Here is a 22,051-nt window from a genome sequence, read left to right on the forward strand (position 1 = left end):
AGCTCTGAGCATCTCTCTCTCCCTCTCTGATAAAAATCTGTCTTAAATATTCCTGTAATTTTTGTGGGTTTTGGTAATTTCAAAAAGGAAGATCTGGTGTGGCACGATACATGGAAAAGATAAACATGACATTAGCATAATACCATTGCATTGTTTATGAAGCCTTGTGATGCATACTTATGATCAGCTTTTGCAAGTAAACTGAAAGCAAATTCATGTCCTTCATAGTCTAAACGCCTAGAAATTAAATACAGGAATATATCTACCCTCTAACGTCTATCTATCTAATGTTAGTTTTAGTAAGAGGGATCAGATATTCAGTTAGCAGAACCATTCCCCCTGCTTTGTTTGGAAACTTTTCTTTAGTTCGCTTTCCTTCTTCTTTATGGTTTTGTGTCCTCTTGGCTAACTGCTCTCTGTATTTGATTCTGCTCCACTGGCTCCTTTGAAGTTATTTATGATTTAATTGTATTTATTCACTTAACACAGATCCATCTGTGTCCCATTCCCAATAGAAGGGTTTTCATTTCATCTCTGTCACTAAATGCTAACGTCTCATGCATTTCTTACCTCTACAAGCCTTTTACAGTGTCGTTCCTATGGTAACTTAATGTGATTCCTTTTAACAGAGCTTACAGTATAATCACTAGAGTTTTTATTTGTAGTGCAGAGGTTCTTTTTTGTTTGTGTGTTTTGTTTTTGTTTGCTGCCTTGTATCTGTGATTGTAAATTGCTTTATAATCCTATTCTAATGAACACTACACAGTTGATGTCTGTTTCTACTTCAGGCATGGCTTGGAAATGTTTCATCTGCTTTTCGTTTGTGTTTGTTGACAACATGGTGGTGAAAAGGGTTGCTTCTTAAATCTACAGCAAATCTTTTGATGAAAACCATTGATTTGTCCACTTCTCCACCTTCATATATAAATGCAGCTAGCAGTGTAATAAAGAGTCTAGTTTAGCATTTTCTAAACTAGGAGAAGACTTGCGCCCACTCCTTTTCACTCCCTTACTAACTCTTAGTGTCCCTGCCATGGTTTGCAAATCCAAGTCAAACCATGGTAGTTCAAAATGAAAATAACAATCAGATCATAACAACAAACAACTTAACAGGAGCTCTGAGCCCAGCAACTTGCATCATTTCAAGAAGGTCATCAAATCAGTTCCTTGTTCCAACAAAGTAAGATTTCCCAAAATTAATTACCCATGGCTTAGCAGCACCAATATATGTGCAGACTCCCCAGAGAGGAGCTTGTGGGTGCTTTGCACCTCTCTGGTCCTTTGTACAGCTGCTTCACAAGTCATTGGAAATTAGGCTTGTGGTTTAAGTTCTGTCCTCACTAACCACGAGCTGTTGTTTTGTTGCTAGTGTGTTTGGCATAGTGTGATGTGCAAACGAAGCTGTTTACTTTTTAGCTCCACAATGAAATTGAGTTATGTTAGCAAGAATATTCCCGAATGACCTTAATTCCATCTCTTTTGGGTTAATTGTTTGCTCCAGTTTGAAGAGAAAACTTTTTCCATATTCCACTTCTTTATACTATCATGGACACCTAATCTCCAGAGATTCCCTAAATAACCAAGATACTCATGCCTTCAAAATATTTTTGTGTCTTAAGAAAATTGGTGGAGCTGACCCTGGTAATACACGGCATTAGTCAGATCTGCCAAATGATGGTACATCTAAGTTTCTCCATGTTCATGCCTCATTCATTGCCTATATAGTGACCGTGCCAAGAAGCATATTGAAAAGGAATATTTTGTAATGTGCAGGTCTAAAAAATTGTAAATTTTAAATGATTACCATACAATAGCGGCTAGTCAGAAGTCACAAACTGATCAGAATTTATAATATATATGTATATATTGAGGTCAAGCAAGATCTGAATTCCATTTGACTGCAATTGCCTTTCTACTTTCTTAAAAAAACATTTAAACTAACACTTTTTATATCCATTTTTTTATATAGACCTGTTCACTAGCCAATAAATTAATCATCCAAAACACATCATATGGATTAATGGATAAGAATTTTCTGGCATCTTACTGCTAACAGTTTGATACCAGCTGATCTTTTTTCAATTACACTTATTTTTTAATCTCTAAATTTAATCTATTCAAATGATAAGCAAGTTTGAGATTTCAGCAAGTCCAGTTGCTTATCAATAGATCATCCGGATAAAACTATTCGATCTCACAATTCTGCTTTAAGAACAAGTCCTCCGGTCCTTAAAGGTTGCAGTCCTGTGTGCATCCATCTTGGAACAGACCCACAACTACATGGGGGCATTTTGGGGCTCCCCACTAGTATAAAAGTAGCAGACCCCAGTCAGAAGCTCATCCAATCTCCTGTAATGTTGGTGAGGGCTAGCTAATTATAGAAGAAGAAGAAGAAGAAGAAGAAGAAGAAGAAGAAGAGGAGGAGGATGATGATGATGAGGAGGAGGAGTATAGATTTGATATCCCGCTTTATCACTACCTGAAGGAGTCTCAAAGCAGCTAGCATTCTCCTTTCCCTTCTTCCCCCACAACAAACACTCTGTGAGGTGAGTGAGGCTGAGAGACTTCAGAGAAAAGTGTGACTAGCCCAAGGTCACCCAGAAGCTGCAGGTGGAGGAGCGGAGACGCGAACCTGGTTCGCCAGATTACGAGTCCACCGCTCTTAACCACCTAGATGCAGAGTCCCTGCATCTTCCTTGGAGCAGCAACTAAGATCACTCTTCAAATTGATTCCGTTTGGGCTGGCTGGGCAGGCAGGGAGGAAGGAAGAATGGCCTTGACGCTTTTTCCCTTCCTCCAATCCCAGAGGTCCTTGAACTGCTGCTGCTGTTTTCAGTTGGCATGCAAAAGGACAGGAAGCAGCTGGCAGCACCGGGTCCCCCTTGCTGTGGATGCTTTTAGTTGAAAGGGAACAAACCAAAGAAGAATCTCATCACACAGTATAACACTCCACCCCACCCTCCATAGAAGGGAATTGTGCTCCTTTATAATTTTTATATTTTATATATACATGTCTATCCAGAACCAAGTCCCACTGAGTTTGTGGGCCTTACTTCCAAATAAGTGAGTGCATTATCGCATTCAGCCTGATGTAATGTTGAAGTCTCTGAAAATACCATTGAGGGTACACAGGATTCTGGTGATTTTTTCTGCTTTGGACTTTGTTTTTCCTTCTGAGGAGTTATCAGCATTTAGGGGATGATAATATTGTTTGTTGTGTGGATGCAGGTTCTTTGACATTCCTAGATGAGTTAACTAGAAGCTGCTTGTATTTCAATTCAAGGGTCGATTAGCCAGAATTAAACAAATTATTACTTCGCTTGGAATTCATGGGAGTTTTCAGATGCCTGTGACAAGAGTTCAGGCCTAAGTAGTATTTCAAAATACATCAGACTTAAAATATATCCATCTTTCGTTGCTTTATTTCAGCTGTTAAGAATAGCTGCATGTGTGCTTGGATGGTGATCTTGGGAAAATTTGTACGTCTGCAGGATCCTGGGGAAGAGAAAGACTTACTGGAAATTAGTAGATTGAGAGATAATTTAACAGGAGTCAATGTGGGTAATAAATTTAAGGTAAATTGATTTTTGGGCGGTGTGCCTATTGTTTAATAATAGTTCTGATATATTTTATTCTTTTGTAAGAATAGCTCAGTTGTAGCAGTTTGCAATGTGTGTGTGAAATAAAGGGATTTCAGAATGGTGTGTGCACTATTCATGTGCATTATATTGTGCCCATTGGTTACTGGTCCTGTCTGGAACTTAGGCTCAAAGGACTGTATTGTAAATTCAATTAAATAATGATGGCAAGACAGCAATCTAGTCAACAGTAGCAGTGGACATTGAATAGTTTTTCATAATATTTGGGAAACAATGAATATTAATATTTTTAAAGTCACTCCAAGCTAAGAAGGTTCAGAAAATGCAACTTTGTTAATCATACGTTTTACTTTGCCAGTATACTAGTGGTGGTTCAAGAAGAACATGAGAAACTACAATGAACTCTCTCCCTGCCCCCCTTCACGCAGATTTGAGTAAATTTTGTAGAAACAAAGATGAACGCGTGACTCCATTTGCTATATCTCATTTGCTTTTCTAATCTGTAACACATTACCTATACTTGTGACAGCTGAAGAAATCTTTACAGTACCACAGTGCTTTGGTGTGTAAAAGGCGAACAGTTTCAGTTACATTATATATATAAGCTGGCAGTAACACAATCACTTCTTTGGCTAGATTGCTTTTTACTTTATTCGTTGTGTGTTTTGAGACCCTTAATGCATGTTTTCCTACTGTGTTCCATGGAGAAATCAAATTGGTTCCATGGTACATAAATGTTTTATGCAATATTCCATAGAGAACATTAAATAAGAATAAAGAAGCCTTGACCTCTGGCACCTACACCCATTTCTTATGTCAAATGGGGAGATGCTGAAAGCTCTCTGTGCTTGTAACCCTTCTATCTAGCTGTGACCCTCCTTAACGCTAAGCAGGTGACTCGATTAAACATAAATCAGGCATAAAATGCCCTGCGTGAGGCAGCACAGTGAATCAAGCAAATTATCAAATGGCAAAACTCATTTTGTGCTGAGGGCAATGTAAGCTGCCAGCATTTATACATCAAAACTTCACTCAATGTAAGATTGATTTTATTTTATTTTGTTTATTTTAATTCCCTATAGCGAGCTGTGTTAGCCCTGTAAAATGCTGCCTGCATCATTAGGCTCCTAAGAAATGCTTTTTAGCAAGGGGATGGAGCTCAGGCTTATAACAAATGTAATCCATCTAAGAGCTCGTGCGCCATAGTACTCTATAACTGGTTGTGGAAGAGCAGGTCATTTTTCTTTTTCTTTTGGTTGCAATTGCGCTGAAATATAAGTGCCTGTGACTATATAGATTTTCTTTGTCTATCGACTCTATCAAAAATAAGACCACCAAAGGAATAATGTAATAGAATCGAAGTACTGGTAGCATCCAAGATATTTTTCCAGTTCCAGTTGAGATGTTCGGATTAAGGTGTATAAGCCCAGTCTTAAGACTGAAATGAATTTTTATGTAAGATGATACATGTCTTCCTTTCACAGTTGCTTTTTATGCTGCTTTAAAACATGTCAAAATAATCCCCAACAGAGGAATCTAAAAGGAATGTCAGCTCTGTGGTTATGTAAATCGAATCGAGTGCTTTACAGCAGGTTTAAGATTTTTATAACTCAGAAGTTGTTAACAGCCAGCTGGTTTGTATCTGTTTTTTATGGTTATTCTTGTCATATGCAGCCTCCACAATTTTTAATTATATTTTATGGTATCTGTTTTCCCTCCTCTTGAATCCCACAGCCACTGTTCACTATAGAAGATATTTTCCATGGGGAAGAGAGCAAGCATTGGTTTGGGACTTCATCATTAGAAACTCTGTTGTATAATTACTCCAGGTTCTTGGTAATGGAGTCCATGGGCAATGGAATTATGTAGGAAATGTGTAGGTTGGTATTGCAAAGAGAAACCTCTAGTACTTGGTATATTCTGTCAACAAGTTTTGAACACAAGTATAGCTAGAATCATGCAACTGTTGTCCTCCCATACAAATTAACTTTTGCTTTACAGTTCAATATATTATTTGTTTTGGGCATTATTGTCTTCAAGAGATTTGATTACATCAAAGTTTGAAATCACCATTTGTTTTACATGCTTCTCAGATCCTGTGTTCATAATACAATTAAAATAATGGCAGCAGTGGAACAGATTAGTCCCCTCATCCCCCAGAAAAAAAACTCTATACAAGTGTTCTCAGAAGTTAGCTCCATTGGTTTCAGTGGGACTTACTCCCAGGTGCATGTGTATAAGATTGTAGCCATAGCTTTATGGCTCTTAACTGTAGTTACTTTTAAGTCTGTAAAGGATTATTTTTAGAAAAAATTATAAAGTATTCCCCCCCCGAATTCTCCAAATACTGATTTTAAAAAGAAATTTTATGATTTTTTTGAAAGCACAGATTAATTCATTAACAAGAATATTTTTAGTTGCATACCCCCACACCATCTCAGCGCTATACACAGCTCAATAAAATAAAATGTGTCGGATGCTCTTTAAAGAAATCACCTCCTATGGGATCAAAAAGTTTATCTCACTTGACATATGTTTGCTTGAATTGTCACTAAATGAATTTTGTAGATCAGACCTGCCAGAAGAAGCAAGAAAAACCTACCAGCGATGGCTATGATCCTGCACTTATACTAGACCATGTTATCTATGGGGTTTTCACACGGTGCAGTGTTTTCAGCCAATGTCATCTGAAGAAGGCATTTCCACAGAGCATAGCAGAAACAATATCAGCTTCTGCTGTACAGTCAAAGAATTGATTCGTGTAATCCAATTTCATTACTTTAACAGGCAAAAATCCATATAGGTATTATCATCAAACTTAATATCTACAGACATTATGGCTCTGTAAAGGGCTACTTCTATTACAGTATATTATAATATTTAAGCAGTTCACTGTTAGGAAGTGTTTGTTTTCACCTACTTACTTTTCAGTGTCTAAAAGAACTGAACTGAAGAATAAATACGCTCCCAACCCTCCCCTCCTGTTCTGTATAATCCAGGACAACAATCTGCAGCCTGCTGATTTGGGAATAAGTGCACAGAAAGATCTTTACTCAAAATAGTTGTTGCTTGGTAGTGTGTGGAGCTTTATTTATTTAGGAATTTCTGCCCTACCTTTCACCATTCAGTCACTGGGCAGTGGACAACATATTAAAGCATATCAATACACATTCTAAAACCGAATAAAACATTACTGCAAAATAAACTTGGCTTAAACTAAAATAAGAGAACAACATAAAATAGTAGAGTGTACAGTGCAAAGCTAAACTCAGACAGAATGCACCCCTTTACTTCCAAAAGCCTGAAAAAAATGCATCTATCTTCACCCACCAGCCAAAAAAGTAGAGTGTTGAGCTGAGACATACCTCAGTGGAGGAATCGTTCCAAAGTTTTGGAGTGCCACAGATAATGTCCTACTCTTGGCCCAGACTCAGCTGATCTCATCCTTGACCAGGACCACCAGGAGAGTCTCATGGGTAGGCAAACTAAGGCCTGGGGGCCGGATCCAGCCCAATCGCCTTCTCAATCCGGCCCGCAGACGGTCCGGGAATCAGCGTGTTTTTACATGAGTAGAATGTGTGCTTTTATTTAAAATGCATCTCTGGGTTATTTGTGGGATATAGGAATTCATTCCCCCCCTTCAAAATATAGTCAGCCCCCCAACAAGGTCTGAGGGACAGTGGACCGGCTCCCTGCTGAAAAAGTTTGCTGACCCCTGATCTTAAAGATTGGACAGGATGGTAGGGCAGAAGTCATCCTCTAAGACATTTGGGTCTTGGGCCGTTCAGAACTTAAAATGTTAGCATTAGAGCCTTAAATCGGCTGTTAACAACGATACACATTCTCTATCTCCGTCACACACATGCTTCACCTAGGGGTAATTATCTTTCTCACATTCTGGGATAGATGGCAGTAGCTCCAGTATAAGGATTTTGGTAATGAACCAATCTGATCCTATTATTCATGCATGAAATATATGAAGTGAGAATTTACAGTCCCCTTACTTAAATATGAAAGATATGAAACTATAAGCCCACACAGTAACTATCTAACCTGCTTATTACCACTTGTATGTAATGTCCAAAATCAAATGTTATATGCATATTAAGAGACATCTCCAACTTTTGAATTGCCTTCAGGATTTAAGGTGGGTGAAATATTTAGTTTGCTAGCAAGAACTTCAGTTAAAAAAGTTAAGGAACTCCATACGTATGAAATTTCTTTGGTCTTAATTGCCTCAAGACACTTTGGCATCTGAGGTAAGAATAAAGGATAAACCATCAGAAAGCAGATTGCATTATTAGTTTCCTCTGTCAAAGCCCATTGATTACAGCAGGTAGTCTGTTGATGTCAAGATGTTGTTGGACCAGACTGCAATTTTCCTCGTCTCCAGCCAGCATGAACAAAGATCAGGGATTATGGAAGTTGTGGTCCAGCCACATCTGGAGAACAACAGATACCTCACTACCAGATTACATTTTAGCTGGGATAGGGGCTCTTGTTCTGAATTTGCAACAGTGAACAACATTTTGAAGCACTGATAATTACATGTGAAATTCATTGGCTCTTAACCAGTGTGTGCCCAACTATATATCAACTTGAACAAAGCTATGAGGACAAATGTCATCAAACAAGTATTCTCTAACATGGTGCCCACCATATTTTTTGAATACTTCCATCCCAGATCTCTGGCATGGTAGCTGTAGTCCCAAACATCTAGGGGGCACCAGGTTGGGCAAGACTGATCTAGAGAGTTGACATCAAGTTAGACCTCTTTCAGTTTAGCCAGGTTTTTTTACCTGCCCCAGGTGTGATCTCATAAATGGGCGTGACTTGGCTAAAATTACCTGAGGGCTGGAGCTTTCTCACCCTTGTATTAGCAGAATCAGCTGTATCTTATATATGTGGGATATCTATCCCACTCTTGTATTAGCAGAATCAGCTCTATCTTATATATGTGGGAATTACTTTTAAAGTCTGCGCATGAATACAGTTGTAGTCACAGTGGCAGCCTATTTTAAAAAATATTTAGCATTTGAACAGTATTATTCCATAGCAGTTTGCAAATTCTTATAAGAACCCAGGAATTCAGTGACTCTGTTTAACTTTTTACCTATTCCAAGATAAGAAGGATGAAATGTGAGGAGAGATGTAAAACCTGAGAAACTAGAGCCACAGAAATTATGGCTACTGGGACAAGGATGGAAAGTTAGCAATATATATTTTAAAATCTGCTTTAAGATGCTATGTTCACTTGTTCCAACTCTCTCCCTTCCCTAAATGACACTTTAATTCAGTGTGTTTATCATGCTTCAGCTTTTCTTACTCCCAATTATGAGTTGTTATAACACAGGGAACAAATTGGATAATCAATGCACAGCAGGGAAAAAAGGCAGATAAAAACAAAACATATCATTTAATCACAGAGAAACAACTTTGGTTTTTGTTGAGTAACTTACAAAGCAATCTTGGATTCCCCACCACATCTGCAGCCCCGTTGGCCAGGGTGGAAGGAGGGGCAGTTGTGGGTTTTTGTCTCTCTCTCTTTTTTTCCTGTAACGTTTTCAGGTTGGTACAGTGATCACCAAACACCTGCTTTTTTTTGCTGGTTACCACCTGCTTGGACAGAGCATTAACCCTCCACTATAGCAGAGCCTCTCCCCCCCCCCCCCAGCAGTGCACCCTCCTGCCAGAGGAGGCTGGTGTCTTGACTAACAGAATTCACACTACATCCTATCGTACACATACACAGCACTGGGCGAATAGGATCGTCACTCTAGTGCAAAACTCCACAATAGTTTCATACAGGTATGTGGCTGGGCTGTTCGTAGGAGCAAATGGGGCCCAGTAGAAATTGCACTAGTTAAACAGAAAACTACTCCTGCTTTCAGCTCAACTCCTCTTCATTGTCTTTCTCCTCACCCTCTTCATGGTTTAACATTGTTCTGCCACTCGCCTTTCCCTTTGACCTGTCCTCATGAGAGCAAGGCATTCTGGGTGAGGTAGCCCAGAGGAAGGGAGAGGGTGCCAGTGCCATGTTAGCAGTGGCAAAACTATTTTGTGCTTGTGAGTGTGTGTCTACGTGAGGTCTTCCAAAACATGGGACCATGGAAGCTCACCATGATTTTGCCCGAGGGGCGGAACTGGTATGGGAAAGTTCTAGGATGTGATAGGAATGCAGTCTCTGATACCTTAAAAAATCCATAAGCCACATAGCAAGCTGTATAGCAAACCATTGCTTGCTTAACCCATGTATCTTACCTAGAGGCAACTTTGAAGCTGCCAAAACAATTGCTGATATTATCCATCAAGAAACCAAATGCTGCAATAAAATATATATTCTATGATTTTGCATCTGGGTCTGGAGATTTGTAAGCACAGACTGGGAGGAAGGAGTGAATATTTTAGACCATGATTTTTAGAAGGGATCCTTCTACCTGTACCACAGTTCTTAAAAATAACAGTCATTTTCACTGACATATCTCACTACTTGTTTTCTAGAAGAAGCAACTGTACGTCACTTCCAAAGTCCCAACACTCCCCCCCCCCCCGTGTCTGACCACACACAGTCTGAGTTTAGTATAAATAAGGCCCCCGCCTCCCTCAAGCTATTACTTTTTGGTTTATCTTCAGTTACGCTGAAAAGTAATAGGAAGCAATGCAAACCATAATTCAGACGGCTAATGCTATAAACTTATATGAGAAAGAAGGTGTACCTCTTAGCTCTCTTTACAAATGATGTCTGATCTTTAGCTGTCCTTTAACAGGCGTTTTCATTTGTTTGGTTAGATGTACATCCTTTCTTTAGGCCATCAGTGTTCTCTCTTGCAATGTTAAATGTAACATTCCTTTAAAAAAAAATCAATTGTGCCTTATCAATGCTGCAAAGAGGAAAATGTGAATTGTAGAATGCATCAGCACATATCCAAGGTTAATTTCCTCTCCAGAAAAAGGATGATTTACTGAATAGGAAGCCATCTGTGTAATATATTTTCCTGTGGGTCTATAATCACCATAGGTTTTCCAAGATTAAAAAAAAAAAAAAAGGTATGTCAAGTGTTATTCTACAAAGTTGGAGTAAACTAGGCAGGGCACCACAATTCTAATTTCACCACAGAAAATAGGCAAATAGATTTCATTAGTGGGTAGGAAGATTTCATCAAGTGCTGAGGACTGTTCTTGGATGAAAAAAACCAACACTGTTCAGTGTTCATTGCACTTATTTTTTATACCTCACAATAATTATACGTAGTAATGCTATCAATCTAGGATAAGGTCACACTTTGAGGTGGAAAAATGCTAGCATTTGTTCCTTTGGTGTACACAGTTATTATATGGGGTAAGTATCAATGTTGGGTCTCCTTTCCCCTGCAGCGGATTTTAGCGGCCTAGGGAACTACAGGGGGAGGAGGAGAAGGGAAAGTCCCATTGCATGTGTACAAATCTGTTGCGCGTTTGCGTAAGTATCTTTGAATGACACCCATAATTAATATATTTATAATGCATTCTTGTGCATGTCTGTACAGAGGCAAGCCTCTTTGAGTTCAGTGGACCTCACTCTTGGGTATCTCGTTGTTTAGGGAAGCTTTTAATGTTTGATGGACTATTGTATTTTAATATTTTGTTGGAAGCTGCCCAGAGTGGCTGGGGAAACCAGATGGGCGGGGTATAAATAACTACTACTACTACTACTACTACTTCTACTACTATATCTTTAAAATGGTTTCTAACCTTAGTTACCTACTGTATAAAACTATTGAATTCGTGCCACTGAGGAATGAAAACAGGCAGTCCGAAATAGTGGAGTGAAAATTGCTCGAGTAGGTGTGCCTTCATCCATAAAAGAGTTTCTGTATCTTCAAATAAGACAATTTCCACTTGCTTTTGATTTTTAAATGAAAAATCCTACACCTACCATATCCCTGTTCAGTCTCAATCCCTAAAATAAAGGCATGTGCTCTATTTCACTTTCCTTACAACCACGATTCTTAAAGGTCTGTCAGATCTCATTGCCTTTGAGACATTAAAAACTTACTGAACTCCACATCTTAGGCTAACAGGCAACTTTAAAGTTGGGCTGCCACCACCTTTGCAGATTAGCTTGAAAACACTGTGCACTATTCCAGCACCACTGCTAGACTGCCCTGAACTCTGCTCCAGGGCCAGCCAAGATACTAGTGCATTTTATTTTGAGAGTTGGCAACCCCAGCTTCAAGTAATTTCTAAGTCTGCACTGCTTCTTGTTATTTTGCTTTCGCTTTATGAGATTGTCCGGCATCTGTACGCATGTTCTAGGGAACTTGGGTTGGGTCAGTTGCGGTAAATGAAAAGCTCCCGTTTTGCAGAGTCATTCTAGACCGTGGGGTTGACATTGGAAAGTTAAGCATATTTTTTATCTAGGTGAGTAGACCTTTGCACTTTATATGTTTACTTACCAAAAGGGACATGGGTAGCCACTGAGCCTCTTGGGCTTGCTGATCATAAGGTTGGCAGTTTGAATCTGTGCGACAGGGTGAGCTCCCGTTACTTTGTCCCAGTTCCTGCCAGCCTAGCAGTTCAGGAGCATACCAGTGCGAGTAGATAAACAGGTACCACTGCAGCAGGAAGGCCATTTACTTTTACCTTTCACCTCATTTACTTACCAGCCACTTGTGTTTTCAAGGTTGGGGATGTGAAAGGAACAGTGTTATGCATCTTCCAGGCTAGTACACTTGCACAGCGGTGTTTAGACATTAATTCAGCCAAAGGACCATTGCCTCACATTCTGTGTTAAGCTGTGGATTAGCAGGACTGAAGGGAAAAGCAACAACAAAAGCTCCTGGTGATAGAAAGATTACGATTATTTAGCTCTATTACTTGCAATCGCAGGCACGAACATGTCCTTTCAGTAATTCTGCATTGTAGCATTGTTACAATTAAGTAATTGTGTCCATGTAGCAAAAAATTGGACTAAATTTAACGGATGAGGATGTGTTAAATGGTTCTGGGGTTATTTATCAGTTTCTGACTGTATTGTATAACTGAAATGCAGGGTGTATGTGTGTGTCTAATTACGCTTATTGGTGATATCTTTTCTACCTCTGTTGTTCAAACATTTCTGCTGTGCGCATATATGCCCACAATATCAGGAAGACTGATCCAGCCCCAAACACCCACTTCATTGCCTGGGCAGCTGCACATGAGTACATTGCCTGTGTAACCTTGTCACAGACCTACAAGGAGGAAGGTACCGTATTTTTTGCTCTATAAGACTCACTTTTTCCCTCCTGAAAAGTAAGGAGAAATGTGTGTGCGTCTTATGGAGCGAATGCAGGCTGCGCGGCTATCCCAGAAGCCAGAACAGCAAGAGGGATTGCTGCTTTCACTGCACAGCGATCCCTCTTGCTGTTCTGGCTTCTGAGATTCAGAATAGATTTTTTTCTTGTTTTCCTCCTCCAAAAACTAGGTGCGTCTTGTGGTCTGGTGCGTTTTATAGAGCGAAAAATACGGTACATCCTGACCCAGAAAGAATATGAGGGTGACCCTGCAGAGAGGCGAAACCCTCAGCCTGCAGCAAAATAGACACAGGATGTTGGGCATTCAGAGCAGGTATACAAGAGTTACTAACGGTGTGGCCTGTGCAATCCCATCACCAGAAAACTCGACTGGCTCCCTCTCTGTTGAAATGGAAAACTTCCTTGTTCCAACAGGATTTGGGGACCTGACTGCTTTTAATGAAGGGCGAATGCCGTTCTCTTTTTATTGTAATTATTGGTGTGGTTTTTATACATTTCTATATAAGAATTGTAGAGTTGGAAGGGACCCCAAGAGTCTTGTAGTCCAACACCCTGCAATACAACAATCACGGCAGATGGCCACCCAATCCTTGTTTAAAAATCTCCAAGGAATGAGATCCCCCACCTTTGTCCAAAGCTCTTTTAAAACTGTGTATGGTTTTACATATCTTTAATTCTGTTAATGTTTAATTGGTCTTTAATGGGCATTTTCCCCATATTTTTAGCGTTTTTATTTTTATATGTATAATGCCTTAAGTTTTGTCAGATAATAATAATAATAATAATAATAATAATAATAATAATAATAGCCTGTCCATGCATTAGAAAGAAAAGTTGAAACACTGGAATGTGTGCCAAAAAAGGAAAGTCCATTAAGGCTTGACATCAACATAAACAATCAAACTGTAGCGCCAGATAGAGAATATGTTCCTGTGCATGCAGTAGTGAGCGGCTCATGATGATGTTCACCATTCTTTGGAGTTTGTCTTTTAGGACTCGCACATATGTACAGCTGCTCTGCTACTGGTAGGTGTTATATAATCCCCAAGGAACTATCCACATTTATGACTAAATTATTTGTACTATACCTTGAGCAAGGCCTCGTATTGAAAGCTAAATCCAAGGTGCTGACATGTTTTGATGCACATGGACGAGGTTTGCATGTTATTCTGGGATGTAGGCCTCCAGAGAACTTTTATATTACAGTGTGACATGCAAATCCCAGAAATAAATGCTTATTCAGAAGAAGACTTGATGAAGGCAAAATGGCGCTTCCTTTATCTGATACCATGTGCAAACTTATTTGGAATTAAGTCCCAATGAATTCAAGGAAACATGGACAGAATCAGCCTGAGCCTTCCCTTTTGGAAGTGATCCAGTTCTTTGTCTCCATACAGATTTGGTAAATGCATCCCTACACATTTTAAGGAAACGTGGCTTGAAAAGATCAGTGCACAAGATTCATTGTCAGCAAGTAGCATTTCTTTCTTTCAAAAGTTGACCTTTGCTGGGGTTTTTTATTTTATTTTAAAGATATATCTGTGCTTTTTTATCTTTTTAAAAGCATGCATTTTTGGTTAAGAAATTGAAGATAATTTCTTTGTCCCACTTCTAGGCTGGGGAGGTTCAGATAAAAAAGAATTCCTGTCTTAAAAGTCACACATGGCTGTAATTTAAGTTTTTTTTTTAACCTTCTTGTCCGTAACAGTTGAAAGAAACCTTCAATGAAACTTTATTAACTAGACCAATGCCTGAGGCTATAAAGGTTCATTTATTACCAGTTTCTTGGCTGTTTTTCTTCTTCTATTTTTCGGTTAAACTCATAGCGTAAGATAATACTTCACAAAATTAAACCTTTGACCTTCTGTAGAGTTAAGTCGCCTTTGATTAGATAAAGTAACAATTTATGGTCCAGCTTGAGGTTGCACATGAAATGAATAATGCAACAGACTGAATGAGGACTGAAAATCTATTGCTTTTGAAGAGATGACTGTTAAAAAGAAATCTACACTCTTAATTGAATTGTTTTGATTCTGTACGCACATCTGCAATATTTCAGACTCTTCATAGAAAATGTAGTCTTTTATTTGGTGGTTTCTGTATATTATATGTAGTTAAAATCTGAGTAAACTTAGTAAACTCCATTGAATCTAATCAGAAAACAAGATACTGCTGAAAATATGTAGTAGGTGTTTTGTTATTTTAAGCAATTGGATATGTTCCTTTAGACTTTTTTAAATAAAAAAGTGAAAATAGTGCCATTGATTTTCAGTGCTGTTTTCTTAATAATTACCTTTAGGATTGCAGTCTAGCACCGCAATTCTGTGCTTTTATTCAGAAGCAAGCCCACCGAGTCCAATAGTCCTTAGTACCAAGAAAGTGTACATAAGATTACAACATGAGATTTTTTTAAAAAGCAGGGATGCTACAAAAGAAACCCAGGAGCAGCAAATAAGCATCCCTACAACAGAAGATGTGTAAGAACATCTCATCATGAACCACTGTGACAATCAATAGGATGTAATTAATAGAAAGGCCTTAAGGGTAGCATATTGGATAGAGAGAAATATGGGATTTGCAAAATATATATTGAATGGATTAACTCGTGTAATTGATGGGGCAGGGCCTTCTTTGTGGTGGTGCTTTGTTTGTGGAACCCTCTGCCCTTGGAAGTGAGTTGAACATCATTGATGCTGAGTTGCCATCATTTACTAAAGAGTAATCTATTTACTCAGGCCTTTGGGACAGCTTGATTCTTGTGCTAGGCTATTTATATTAATTTAGTTGCTGCTGGACTGTTAGTATGGTATGTAAATTTCGATTTTAATGTTTTATTGATTGTAATGCAAGGCTTCCTAAATTGTGTTCCATGAGCTTCATTCACATGGTCTGGTATGTCCACACTAATTGCACTTTTATCGCTTCTTTGATTTTTTATATTGTATTTTATTGTATGACGATTTGCTTTCCATGAGAATGCAAATTGTAACAATAATATACAATCTAAGAAATAAAAGAAGCAATAAAGATGCAATAAAAAATCATACAGCATCTAGCACACCACATTACAACAGGTAAAAGTAACACTTAAGTGGTTCACCATGACCATAAGCAATTTTCAAGTGGTCAATGGGAAAAAGTTTGAGATCCATTATTATAATGGTATGGTTGTATTTTATTGTTTCATGGTGTACTGTAAACAGCCGTAGGTTGTTTTGATGAAGAGCAGTCAAGTAAATCATGCAAATGGATAAATATACTGACAGTGCAATCCTAGGCTTGCCATATGTCATGAAAATTCCTGACATGTCCTGGTTTTCGAGTGCAAAAATGGTGCTGGGGAAATGGGATGTATGGCAGTGCGACGGAAAAAGCAGTGGAAACAGCTCAAAGAAGCTCAACAATTTTGAGGACTTCCTACAAAAAGCTCAACAACTTTGCGAGCGTCGTGAATTTTACTATGCAACCCTATGTAGGTGTACTCAGAAGTTACTTATACTGAATTCCTTGGGGCTATGGAAACATGCATAAGATTTCAGCCTAAGCAAATTATGACTATGGGAAGAAAAACGTTGTTAATCTTTAAGAGGTTTACATACTTCTAAATATGGAAGTAAGTTATTAATTTCCATGAAAGTGAATTTATCTCAATATTGATTTGAAAGCAAAGCAAATTGTTTTTAAAATATTTTAAACCTATCGACTTTGATCCAACGAAAGTTAGTCATGTTGAAATTGCATGGGTTTTTTTTATTTTTTCTGTATTGCACACAACTTTCTGCTGAAACACACATAGATAATAATAATAATAATAATAATAATAATAATAATAATAATAATAAATTTTATTTATATCCCGCCCTCCCCAGCCGAAGCCGGGCTCAGGGCGGCTAACAATAATCAAATAATTAAACAATCAAATAATCACACATTCTAAAAATATTTCATTATAAAAATTAATTAAAATCAAATTAATGGCAACCGATTAAGCAAGATTCTGTGCAGGTTGCCAGAGGAGGGAGTCAGGCTGCGCCCTGACCAAAGGCCTGGTGGAACAACTCTGTCTTGCAGGCCCTGCGGAAGGATGTCAGGTCCCGCAGAGCCCTAGTCTCTTGTGACAGAGCGTTCCACCAGATTGGAGCCGCAGCCGAGAAGGCCCTGGCTCTAGTTGAGGCCAGCCTAACCTCTCTGAGGCCTGGGACCTTGAGGATGTTATTATTTGCAGACCGTAGGTTTCTCTGTGGGGCATACCAGGAGAGGCAGTCCCGTAGGTACGAGGGTCCTAGGCCGTATAGAGCTTTAAAGGTTAAAACCAGCACCTTAAACCTGATCCTGTACTCCACCGGGAGCCAGTGCAGCTGGTATAGTACCGGATGAATGTGATCTCGCAGCGAAGACCCCGTAAGGAGTCTCGCCGCGGCATTCTGCACCCGCTGGAGTTTCTGGGTCAGTCTCAAGGGCAGCCCCACGTAGAGCGAGTTACAATAATCAAGCCTGGAGGTGACCGTCGCGTGGATCACTGTGGCTAGGTCAGGGCGAGAGAGATAAGGGGCCAACTGCTTAGCTTGGCGGAGATGAAAAAATGCCGCCTTTGTTATAGCTGTAATCTGCGCCTCCATAGAGAGGGAGGTATCGAAGATTACACCCAAACTCTTAACGGACGGTGCTGGCACTAATTGCACCCCCGCAAGAGATGGGAGTTGCCCCCTCAATCCCATATCGTCCCGCCCCAGCCAGAGGACCTCTGTCTTTGAAGGATTTAACTTCAACCGGCTCCCACATAACCATCCAGCCACAGCTTCCAGACATCTCGCCAGTGTGTCTGGGGCCGAGTCAGGATGGCCATCCATCAGCAGATAGAGTTGGGTGTCATCAGCATACTGATGGCAACCCAGCCCAAAACTCCGGACAAGCTGGGCGAGGGGGCGCATAAAGATGTTAAAAAGCATCGGGGAGAGAATCGCACCCTGAGGCACTCCACATACCAAGGAGTGGCGCAATGACAATTCCCCCCCGAGCGCCACCCTCTGTCCCCGACCAGAGAGAAACGAGCGCAGCCATTGAAGGACTGTGCCCTCGATCCCCACGTCGGCAGATACGTATGTGTCATCATCTGCTTTCAAAAGCAAGATTATTTTGTCTTCTATGGCCTATTTAGATCGTTATTACACAGGGACTACATGGATCCTGAGTTGAATATGAGGTCTCTAGAAGGGTTTTTCAAAGAAAAAAAAAAAAGAATTAGTTCCATTTGAATTGCGAAATAATACTGTTATTTCGAAGTAAGTGACGTCAAAATCAATTGGACTTGTTGCCATGCAGCATGACTAAATTACCAGGTAGCAACCTGACGAGCTGACTCTGTCCTTTAAAAACTCTGGTTATAGTGGATGCAATTGCTGCAGTAATTGTTTGGTGAGTTATATTGGCTTTTATCCCACCTCCTACCCCCAAATTGGCATTCTCATGCCTAGCCATCCCTTAGACCCTGTGCCCGTTCTTCTGCCCTGCTTGCTGTGAGACAAAATTAAAACTACTTGCTGCAGCAGGTGGGGCAGAAAATTAGGTAAAGCATCTGACAAAGGAACAGGGTTGAAAAATACTAGATATTCTTTAGCTGCTTCGGGGTTTTTAAAGAGGCTGGATTTCCTCAATGAATATCTGGCAATCATTGAGCAGTTCCATACATTTAGTTAACAACAACTACTACTACTGCTACTACTACTTAATATTATTATTTAAACCCTGCCCATCTGGCTGGGTATCCCCATGAAAAAGTCATTTCTTTGCACAGGAGAGTCTATACCATCCAGACGAAAAGTTTTCGATTTTGCTTCAACCTTGCGCAAATTACAATAACCGGAAGAGATTAAACCAGCAAACTACACTTTCCAACAGTTCACCCCTCTCCGCAAAGTAGGGATGTTCCTGTGATTTGCATTTTCATTTTAAAGAAAACACCCCACCCACCCCTTCCACTATTACCCATCGGTATCATCTTTACTCTACTTCCAATATGCTGTATTATATTTGCTATTTCTGTGACCAGCCTGTGAGATATCACAGGCAGTTTTAAGTACTCTTTAGTTAGTCTACTTGTCCTAACTACATGTTACACTCACTTTAGAAATGTTAATGAAGCACCTGTATCCTAAAGATTAGTGACAGCTATCAGAAAACAGCCTGTTCCTAGTAAATCAGAACAGTTTAAGCAGATGGGTTGGACTATAACAGTTAAAGCAACAGAAATAGTTCAAAAAGTAGCAGTGGAATTTAACCACTACCACCGCCACGATTTTCACCCTGCACCTTCTACGTCATTAATGATGTGCTTGACAGGGCTCCGTAGGTGGCTGACTGCAGACTGTGGCATCATCACTGAGAATGGCTTTCCCTGAGCCCTGTACAGTGGTGCCCCGCAAGACGAATGCCTCGCAAGATGGAAAAGCCGCTAGACGAAAGGGTTCTCCGTTTTGGAGGCGCTTCGCAAAACGAATTTCCCTATGGGCTTGCTTCGCAAGACGAAAATGTCTTGCGAGTTCCTGCGGGATTTTTTTTCCTTTCCCCCCCCTTTTCCTAAGCCACTAAGCCGCTTATTAGCTGATCCGCTGATAAGCCGCTTAACAGCTGATCGCTAAAAGCCGCTAAACCGCTAATAGCGCTAAGCCGCTAAGCCGTCAATGGGCTTGCTTCGCAAGACGAAGAAACCGCTATACGAAGAGCCTCACGGAACGGATTAATTTCATCTTGCGAGGCACCACTGTACCTAGAATCATAGAATACATACTTACTTCAAAGTAAGTACATACATACTTCAAAGAGATTCATTGGGGAGGAGACCTTCCCACAGAAGCATTCTTCAGAAAGGCATTATTTTTGTTTCTGGAGATTTTTGTTGGAAGTGAACTTTAGTCGCCAAAACAAAATATTTAAGAAAACCGAACATGATCCCTTTTCAAACTTGATAAATTAGAATCTCAGCACTGAGCCTTCCTAGATGTGTGAGGGAAGAGAAAATTCTTCTGCTGGATAGCACTGTGGTGAAGAAGGGGATTTGTTAGAAGAGCTCATTCAGTGTGTGTTTCTTTAGGTTTTCAGTGTCTGGCTGAGGTTAAGAGCTGAGTTTCTGCTAAGACTTGAAGAGCTTTGAATTGAGTTATAATTCAGGCTCACCCTGCTCTTACAAGACACCTTGAACAGACTTTTCCCGGCGGGTCTATAGGAACTGTCAGCAGTAGGGAAGATTACTTCAGAACCACGATTGTTGAATTGAACTTTACTTTTTGATGTTTTGCTTTTTGAATTAAATTGTTGGACAAGATTAATTGTACACAGTGAGAGCTTTAAATGAATAGCTGTGTTAAAGCATTAAACTTCTAAGTATGTCACATGGGGGGAAAAGCTGGGAGGTTTAATGAATAAATGCATTTAATGCATAAAATGCCTCAGCTAATTTTTTAATTCCTCTACTAACGGTCTTCATTAAAGGGGGAAAAAGCACACCGCCCTGTACTTTATTCAGCCTTCTGTGGTGATTGCGGAAATTTCATATTCCTGCGTCTTGCTAATCTCCTGGTTCCACAGAAGTAAACAATAGATTTCATAAATTAAAAATACGCGCTTCAGAACATGCTTCTAAAGATAAAAAACAAGGCTGTAAACATTTATGACTGAAACAAACTAGATTGTTCAAATACTGCCATGATGTATCATGTATATCAATATGGCACTGATATCAGTTAGAATGCAAACAAGGTTTTAAATGATGTGCCCCTTCATTTCAGCTGGAGAATCCACTTTACGCCATCTGCCTATCAGATGGTTAGGAACCAGGACTGCGTATTAATGCCACATGTTCGATTTTTCCTCCCTCTTGTAATGGTTAGATTCATATTGCTAATAGCTGTGCAGGAGCACTGTCGATGAAATTTGTGTGACGCTGGAGTGATGAGATATTTATAAAGTGGCCTGTCTCACTGAATAATCAGCAGGAAGAATGCCAGACATAAACAGCTTATCAATTTCGGAATATTAATGATAACGGCTGCCTGCAACTGTAATAGGCTGACTTTTCTCTCTCTTTTTTTACACACTTGTTTACAATTCTTTGGAACAAATGCTAGGAGAAAACAAGAAATACTTTTTAAAAAATTCAGAGTAGTTATTGGGCTTATCTTAAAATTGCTCTCATATATTGATTTTTCCATCTAATTTAATTAATGGCAAGCAGCACTTATCCAAATGACCTAGAGAACATGAAACAACACAATATGAGTTTGAATAAAAACGGGGGTAATGATTACCTAGCGCACAATCCACAACTTGCCTTTTGTTCCATGCTGGTGTGCTTTTATAGAACTCCTCTATTCCAAATCCAGAAGCTTTGCAACTGGTTGGGCTAGTTAGAGTTCCTTTGCTTCAGTTCCACACTACAAGTGCTGCAGTCCTGTATCTTCTGACTATCAAAGCCACACCTGCCAGCCGCATTAGGACAGCAAATGATTAGTGGTCCATATGGTTTATGGATCTCAGGATTGGATCAGATTTGCCAGATGTATAGGATAGCAGTACACCCTCCTCTAGCTTTGTAGTGCAACACAGCTTGGGCTGTGTTACAGACTGCTCTGACTATATGTTATGTACAGGGTTCAACACGTTATGAGTGGCATTGGTGGCCAAGCAAAATGTTGCCCCTTCCGGGACATACCCCTGGCATCATGCTGTATCTTTGAGTCTCAGTGAAAAACAGAAGACCTTTTCCAGGTGTTCTCAGGCTCCAGGATATGCTTGCGCAGGGCCTTTCTTTCTAATTCTTCCCCACCGTACAGCACGCAGTGCCTGAAAATCAGCTCTTAATAGTTGGGGGCCTCCAGAGTGGGCTTCAGTGTGATCTTAAGGGCTACATTTGGAAAGAGAAAATGGCAACCTTATTAGTTAGTTAGTAGCAGAAGAACTTTCCACTCAAAGAGTAGAAGACACTTTGGATCCTAGGCACAGCATAGACATTTCTCCACACTTGTTTTACTATAGCCATTAAGAGATGGCCAAAACAAGACTGTCTTACAGTGGTAATTTAGTTTTTGTTATTGGCAGAGATTTAGAGGAAGAGTATGATACAAATGAGGAAAAACCACCAAAAACACCTGCTTTGGGGACCCTGCTGTTAGTGAATGGATG

General features: G+C 39.7%; 1 protein-coding gene across 8 annotated transcripts in view; it reads left to right on the forward strand.

Moving 5' to 3' along the window:
* DACH1 (dachshund family transcription factor 1) overlaps positions 1–22,051 on the forward strand; it is a 355,617-nt gene that overhangs the window by 156,794 nt on the left and 176,772 nt on the right. The gene's annotated exons all lie outside the window — the stretch shown is intronic.

The sequence above is a fragment of the Podarcis erhardii genome, assembly GCF_964252035.2.
Source record: "Podarcis erhardii genome assembly, chromosome: 4".
Classification (NCBI taxonomy): Eukaryota; Metazoa; Chordata; class Lepidosauria; order Squamata; family Lacertidae; genus Podarcis; species Podarcis erhardii.